The sequence below is a fragment of the Bos indicus x Bos taurus genome, chromosome 29, assembly GCF_003369695.1.
Source record: "Bos indicus x Bos taurus breed Angus x Brahman F1 hybrid chromosome 29, Bos_hybrid_MaternalHap_v2.0, whole genome shotgun sequence".
NCBI classification, from domain to species: domain Eukaryota; kingdom Metazoa; phylum Chordata; class Mammalia; order Artiodactyla; family Bovidae; genus Bos; species Bos indicus x Bos taurus.
The window spans coordinates 20,516,932-20,525,629 of NC_040104.1; the positions used below are offsets into that span (position 1 = coordinate 20,516,932).

The 8,698-nt window shown below is 40.9% G+C and overlaps 1 pseudogene; it reads left to right on the forward strand.

Annotated features, from left to right (window-relative positions):
• The first annotated feature begins 6,544 nt into the window (after positions 1-6,544).
• On the forward strand, positions 6,545-7,762 carry LOC113886293 (annotated as a pseudogene).
• Positions 7,763-8,698: the final 936 nt, after the last annotated feature.

Here is an 8,698-nt window from a genome sequence, read left to right on the forward strand (position 1 = left end):
ATATAAATGTATCAAGTGCTTTCACTGAGGTATGAGCTGAGGGCCTCCTTGATGGTTCAGTGGTTAAGAATCTGCCTAGCAATGCAGGGGACATGGGTTCCATCCCAGTCTGGGAAGATGCTACATGACTTGGAGCAATTAAGCCTATGTGCCACAACTACTGAAACCCCTGAGCCCTAGAGCCCAAACTCCAACAAGGGAGGTCACTGCAGTGAGAATAGAAGCTGCTTGCTGCAACTAGAGAAAAGCCTGCGTAGCAACGAAGACCCAGCACAGCCAATAAATAAATACTAAAAAAGAAACGGCTGAGATTTTGGATACTGGGCATAAATGACAAGATAATAAGGCTATACACTTTATAGAACAGGTTTCTCTACCTTGCAGGGTAGTTTCACACCCATTGTTTAACACGGTCACTTCCACTTGGAACATAAATGGAGCAGGAAATATCCACCTCCTTCTCTTACAAGGGGCTTCCCTGATGACTCAGACGGGAAAGCGGGATGCGGGAGACCTGAGTTTGATCCCTAGGTTGGGAGGATCACCTGGGGAGCCCAAGGCCTGGAGAGGTTGTGACTCACCTAGTCATGCAAGGTCAAGCAATCAGAGGTGGCAGCTAGTGGAGAGCTCCAGAGCCACAGATGAGGATGGAATGTTCTAAGCCATGCCCTCCAGAAAGAGAAACATTCATTGCTTCCTGTGCTGCAGCCAGAGGACCCTCTTAGCTAGAAGTACCTCATGCAAATGAATTCTCCTCCAGGGAAGAGAATACAACCAATCAGTTGGAAAGTAAATGCAGTTAATATCAAAATGAAAGCCTGGAAATTGCCTCTCCTATCCTATCCACCGAAGTGCATGGTCCTCAGATCAGTGGCACCATGCCACCAGCCTGCCTATAAGAAATGCATAATCTTGGGTTCCGCTCAAGAGCCACTGAAGCATTATCTGCATTTTAATAAGATTCCCCCAGGTGATTCACATGCAGATGAATATTTGAGAAGCCCCAGTCTAGATAATTCAGACAGGAAATCACTTTGCCATTGATATGGTCCTAAATTCACTGCGTCAGGGAAGAGCTCTCCTTTGCACTGCTAGACCAAGATGACTTTTAGGATCAACCTACCTAATTATCTACCCTCACTCCCTACCTGAGCACATCCATCCAATTGTCTATATCAATTCGTCTACTTCAATCCCAGTTGGCTCTTCTCTTGACAGAACACGTACAGAAAGACCATAGTTGGGGTGTGTGTGTCGGGGGGGGTGGATCTTTACTTCAGAAATGGACTTCATGGAGCTGGAAAAGGAATTCAGTAGAACCCAACCTACATCATCTTGAAGTCTCTTGCGTTCCTAAAATCCCATAGTCCTGTTTCTACGTTGTGCTCTTGGTTAGAGCTCCTTGTCCTATGTAGCTTTCATAACTTTTCCTTGCCCTGATCTCTGATATATCCCTATTTGTCAGCTATTTACCGGGGGATAAATTTACTTTTTAATCTATTTACTTGGGTATACATGTACATGCACAGTGGATTGCTCTCTTGATTACTTCTGACCTCTATTATCTGAAGAGCCACCCGACAGCAACTAACTCTACACGGTCACTCTTATTTGAATGGCTCCATCTGGAATCTAGAGGAAGAATGTTCTTGGGAGAAACACGTTCAGTCTATGACCCAGTTTCGTCTGTTTTGCAGAAATAAGACAGCTGTACCTGGCTCTTTCCCTTGGAGACGTGGGGACACATTACATCATGCATAGGGAGGTCTCACAAAGGTGCACCAGTATTGAACGGTATTATTACCCTATCGCCCCTCAATTAAAATAAGTGGCACTTTAAAAATGCAGTAACAGCTGCTCTCAGCAGTGTCTCCTTACAAAGCATTTGCGTTCTCAATTTTTGCCTTTCCCTACAGCCTTTTATATCTTTGTTTAAGCTGTGCTTCATAGCCACCATTGTGAAATCCACAGGACTCCTAACTTCAAAATGCCCAATTAATCCAAAATCAAAAAAGAGCCCAAGGACCAAGAAGATGCCATTCAACTCTCATACCTGGACCCTAAATGCCCTTTGCCATAAGAGTATTTTGCAGCAGTAGCTTTACGAGGTCTTCCTGTGAGGCTATCAAATCCACAGGCATCATACTTGGGCCCTAAAAGGAGCCAGTGGCGTGCAGTGAAAGGCAGCAAGTACACCACCTGAGCTTACTGTTGAAAAAAGTGTGCATCCAACACAAAAGATACATTTCATGGCATAAAATAGTGTCAAATGTAGAAAACAACAAAATCACCAACAATCATTAATAAGTTAATTCTTCATACCGTCTCTTCTCAAACTTCCAACAACTCTTTCCTCTTCCCAGCTCTTAGATAATAATCTTTCTTCCTGTTTCTCTGACAGCAAGTGGAACAGCTTTTGTAAAGCTGAATCTGCTCATGCCTGAGCCCTTATTCTGCCCTCCTTTATGGAGCACCGAGGAACAGTGCTTTGCTGTTGTTTAGTTGCTCAGTCGGGTCCAACTCTTTTGAGACCCCATGGACTGTAGCCAGCCAGGCTCCTCTGTCCATGGGATTTCCGAGGCAAGAATACTGGAGTGGGTTGCCACTTCCTGCTCCAGTGGATCTTCCTGACCCAGGGATTGAACTTGAGCCTCCTGCATTGGCAGGCAGATTCCTTACCACTGCACCACCTAGGAAGGCTGGAACAGTGTTTATCACTAGCCAAACCCAGTCTCTAACCCTGGGCCACTGATGCCATCACCTCTTCCTGCTCAAGAATATCACTAAGATAAAATCCTTTCTCTCACACACATATATCCTTATTTCTTAATTCTTCTCCACTACCAGGCTGTTCACATTAATCTTTAAACATACTGCAATTTTTCCACATTAAAAAGTAGACTCTCCTTAATTTACAGCTACGTCTCTCTCAATTTACTGACCCTTTTTCAATTCCGTACTTTCCTTTAAAACAAAACTCCGTAAAAGTATTTATCTATATTCACTGTCTCGATTGAACTTCTATTCCTTCTTGAACAGTTTCCAATCTGCTTTTGCTTTTTCTACCTGCCTTTAACAAAACTGCTCTTGTCAAGGTCAACAGTGACCAACGTATCATTAAATCCAGCTTCTAATTTTCAACCCTTATTTCATTTGGTCTATTAGAAGTATCTGATAGGATTAATCACTTTTTCCCCTTCACTAGGCTTCCAGGGTCTTCCCAGTGGCACTAGTGAAGAACCCGCCTGCTAATGCAGGAGACTTAAGAGATGTGGGTTCAATCCCAGGGTCAGGAAGGTGCCCTGGAGGAGTGTATGGCAACCCACTCCTACATTCTTGCCTGGAAAGTCCCCTGGACAGAGGAGCCTGGTGGGCTGCAGTCCATAGGGTCACACAGAGTCAGACACAACTGAAGCGACTTAGCACATACACAGGCTACCAGGGCTCAAAAGAACATTCTTGATTCCTTTTTACCTCACTTCTGGATCTTTCTTGGTCTTCTTTTCTGGTTTTTCTTCAGTCTCCTGATCTTTAAACATTGGAGTGCCCATGGCTTTAATCCCAGTCCTCTCTGTTCTCTACCTACAGTCACTCCCTTGGTGATTTCATTCAGCATGATGACCTTAGTTGCCATGATAACATGGTGATTCCCAGATTTATATAGCCAGTCCTGACACCTATGTTTAACCCCAAAGCTTGGAGATCTAATTGGCATCTCAAACTTAATCTGCCCTGAACTAATATCCTGATCTTCCCCTTTGAAGTCGCTCTTCCTGCAGTTGTGTGTATGTGTGTCAATTAAAGGCAACTCATGCTCTATCTGCTCAGGCTAAAGCCACAGTTTCATCTCTAATTCCTTTCCTTTTCTCACACTCCACAGCCAACCCATCAGAATTTATTTTTGATTTCAAATTTCAAATTCACATTTTCAAATCATTGAAAATGTGACCACTTCTCATCAATTATACTGTTCCCACTTTGGTCCATGCCATCATCATTTCTCACTTTCTAAGTGACCTCTGAGTATCTGTTCTGTCCTCTGAAGTCCACATAGCAGTCAGAATGATTCTTTTAAAATATATGAAGTAGATCATGTCACTCTTCTGCTCAAAACTTTCTAATGGCTTCCAATCTTGCTCAATGGCTGAGTCAAATGATCACATTCAGGGCTCCATTTGTGCATCTATGAAATGACGATAATGGTGGTACCCCTCCATCCATGGGATAATTATTCAAAGTAGATGCAACAATGTTTGCAGCTTGTTTAGGGAGTTGCTGGGATGAGCTAAAAGCTCAGAAATGTAAACTATCATCATCATGATCACAAATGCATTGATAATGTATTTAATCAAAGACCCATAGTAGCATAGTCAACAAATTATAATAAGATCTTAAAGTGAAACAAGAAACTCTGTTCTACTCTCTGTCCATTTGTTTCTAAGCAGGCATGTCACAAGCCCTTTGGGGCACAGGGGATTGCCAGGGATAAGATTACTCAGCGGGCAATGAAAGTCTCACGTGGTGGGCACCAAAAGGTGATGAGAGTGATAACAACAAAGTCAGTGAGGAAGGAAATGTCAGTGACAGCGCCAGGAACCCAGACAGAAAATCCATCCCGGACATCCAGAACACCTGTGGACATCTGTCTTCCAGGCTCATCTTCTGCCAGCTCATGGCAGAAGATGGCAGCCCTGCCTCCGGAGTACAGGCAGTCAGACACTTCCAACAGGCTGCAGATCGACCCTCCAATCCCCCCAGCTTCCTCCCCACCGTGCCCTCTGGTGTGCTTGTTTCTGCACTTTTCCCCAGTCCTCCCTGCTTGGATCTTTTTGGGGAGAGCTGTGTCAGCTCCGAACGAAAAGGTGAGTGCATCTCTGTGCTGGCGTCTGGTGGTTTTTCCCTGTGTGTGTGGTTTCTTTTTTCCCCCTAAGTTGACTATTATCATTTTTCTTTTTTTCTTTCCTGTCTGAATGGTACCACTAATGCGGTGAGAGAGGAAAAAAAAAAACAGCCAAAACCCATTAAAATATAACAGCAAAATAACTCAAGGCTCAGAATGCAGAGGTGGCTTAAAGGAGTCCCCCTTCCCTTTCTAATCAAGTCCCTTATTCAGCCACCTTCCCCAACAAACTGGTCCCTTCCCTCGCTATCCTTGGATGTTTTTATTTTTCCCATTTGATCGCCTAGATTCTTACCTTCTCGTCCCTTTCCTTCCACTGCCTCATCCTTCTCTCCATCCCTCCTTCCTAAAAGATTTTACTTCACAGCCTGTTTTTCCTTTCAGTCACTTTATAAGCTATTGTTACAGGGTCCACGTACTATTAATTTTCAACAAGAGCAACATCCTGAGAACATGATAAAGATGGTGATGAATGACAAAAGACCAAGGGAAGCAGAAGATCAACCATTCCTCCTCTTGGCACCCGCCAGCCCAGAGGGACCAGATGATGCAAGACAAGCAAACAGCAGGAAAGGGGACAGAGAGCCCTGCTGGGGGAGCAGAGAGCACAGGGCTCAGGGACGTCAAGGAGGACGGAGAAAACTGCTATGGAGTTGCTCGGTAGCTCTACACAGGTCATTAAACTCTGTAAGCCTCATCTGTAAAATGGTCATCTTGAGTTCTACCTGTCTCTTAACCTTGGCAAAGATCCAGTGAATGGTATGTGGGAGAGTTTAGTGTAACTATGAAAATACTAGACAAAATAAAGTGGTTGTTATTGTTACTGTGGAATCTCTTTGGAGGAAAACATAGGTATTTCCTCATCCTGGTGGCCTCAGAGTCAACAGATGACCTTGTACATGGCAGTGGTCCTTGGATGGTTATTGAATATATGATAATTGAACTGAATTATCACATGTTTAATGGAACCACCCTACATGTTTTATTTCAATGACAGTCATTTCTTCTACCTCTCATGATTACTCAACCAAAAAAATAAATCAAAAAATAAAATAAAGAATGGCACTGCCCTATATGAAATATCTCCTATGCAACCATTAAAAATTACCTGTTTGATGAGTTTGCATAGCCTGAAAAAGTATGCTTATTATCTTGTTGTTTTAAAAGCAAGATACAAAATATACTTGGTATGAGTCCAGTTATTTGTGTTGTGCTATATATTCCAAGTATTAATATCTAAAATATTAAAACTCTAAAATATTATGACTTCCAATTTTGATAGCAGTTATTTCTGGGTTGTGAAATTATAGTGTGTGTGTGTGTATGTGTATTGTTTAGTCTCTAAGTTGTGTCTGACTCTTTTGCAACCCCATGGACTGTAGCCCACCAGGCTCCCCTGTCCATGGGATTTCACAGGCAAGAATACTGGAGTGAGTTGCCATTTCCTTCTTTTATATACATATACATATACATATATATAAATACATACATACCATTATATATACACTATAGTATGTATTATATATCGTATAGGCCATATATTACATACACACACACACACACACACACACATATTGCTGTTTAAAAGTCTTCAACACTGATTTTGTAAGATTTTAATAGTTTAAAGAAAGTATAGGTTTTGAATGGCCGTTCCTGGATCTCGGCCGGGGAGCCGAGGGATAGTCTGGGCTGCCGGGTGCAGTCGGTCAGCGCCTGGGCTGGGCGGAGGCGCCGCGGTACCATGAGGCGCCGGTATTTAAGAGATTATGGCATCTGAAACCCACAATGTTAAAAAACGCAACTTTTGTAATCATACTGAGGATCATTCCATTGATCTTCCTAGAAAAAGGATCTCTAATTTCACTAATAAGAACATGAAGGAGGTTAAGAAATCTCCAAAACAGTTGGCTACTTACATAACTAGAACAGTTGGACAAGCTGTGAAAAGCCCAGGTAAACTACGTAAGGTGATCTATAGAAGAAAGAAAGTTCATCATCCTATTCAAAATCCTTGTTACAGAAAAAAGCAGTCCCCTAAAAGTGGGGGCTGTGTCATGGCAAATAAAGAAAATGAACTGGCTTGTGCAGGCCACCTCCCTGAAAAATTACGGCATGATAGCCGAACATATTTGATTAACACCAGTGATTCTGGTTCTTCACAGACAGAAAGCCCATCATCAAAATATAGTGGCTTTTTTTCTGAGGTTTCTCAGGACCATGAAACAATGGCACAGGTTTTGTTCAGCAGGAACTTGAGATTGAATGTAGCTTTAACTTTCTGGAGAAAGAGAAGTATTAGTGAACTTGTAGCATATTTAGTAAGGATAGAGGACCTTGGAGTTGTGGTGGATTGCCTTCCCGTGCTCACCAATAGTTTACAGGAGGAAAAACAGTATATCTCACTTGGCTGCTGTGTAGATTTGTTGCCTCTAGTAAAGTCACTACTTAAAAGCAGATTTGAAGAATATATAATAGTTGGTTTAAACTGGCTTCAAGCAGTCATTAAAAGGTGGTGGTCAGAACTATCATCCAAAACAGAAATTATGAACGATGGAAATATTCAGATTTTAAAACAGCAATTAAGTGGATTGTGGGAACAGGAAAACCATCTTACTTTGGTTCCAGGATATACTGGTAATATAGCCAAGGATGTAGATGCTTATTTATTACAGTTGCATTGAAAGACTTCATCTATAGCATTTGGCTATTCAAAACATCCTTGGACGATATGATTTCCCCAGAAATATCTCATCTGAGAACTGTGAACTATGGAAGAAATCAAAACCATTTTTTCCTTTAAAGAGAAACGTATGTTGAAACCACTAATGAAATGCTACCGATCTACTTCACATTGAAGTGGAAGAAGATCCAAAAGGAGCAGCTTCAGCTCCAATGAGGTGAAAGTGCACTACGAAGATTGTTCACCTTTGCTGCGTTTGGGATTTATATGGTTATTTGGTAACATTGTTTAAGAACTACTGGGTCTTAATGCAATCCTGCATAAGAATATAATTTATACTATGTGAAAAATAAGACAGGACTTATTACTAGGAATCACAGAGACCAATCATCATTACTTTTTTTTAAGATTGTGTTTTATAAGAAAACACTTAAATGTGTGCAGCTACTATTTTCTTATGTTGAAAAGACTTTGAAAGTTTAAACCATTATAGCAAATAATCAGTACTAAAAGTTTTTTGTTCGCACTGAGATACTGTATATGCAAAATGCCTTAATTATTAATAAGTCAATGTGTATGATACCAATATCTGTTTAAGAAAATTAAAAGCAAACATGCTTCTGGCATGATAAAATCATGGAATTAAATCAGGGGTTTCCATTCATGTAGAATGTTGTTAAAACTTATTCTACACCATTCTTAAAACTTGAGAATATTTTTAGTATCTCTGATTTTTCTTTCTTTCTTTTTTTTTTTTTTTTGCCAGAATCATGTCATGTATGTATGTATGTGTTACTCCTATATATAAGAAAAAGGCAAATCTGTATTTGTATGAATGCTTAACTGGAAATGTCTATGGAATTGACTAATTTATATTCACTTTTTATTGTATATAGATTTCTGATATATTCAGTTCTGTATCATTTAAGTTTTCTTCATTTGAGTAAATTGACTAAATATTTCTTAAAAAAAAAAAGTATAAGATATTGTATTAAACAAAGATTACAATGGTTGGGAGCAACTTTGGATACCCTCTCCCCACTCCCACCTTACCAGCAGTATTGAGTTCTTCTAAGACAATTAGCGAATGTAGGAATAGGAAACCCATAGGACATCAA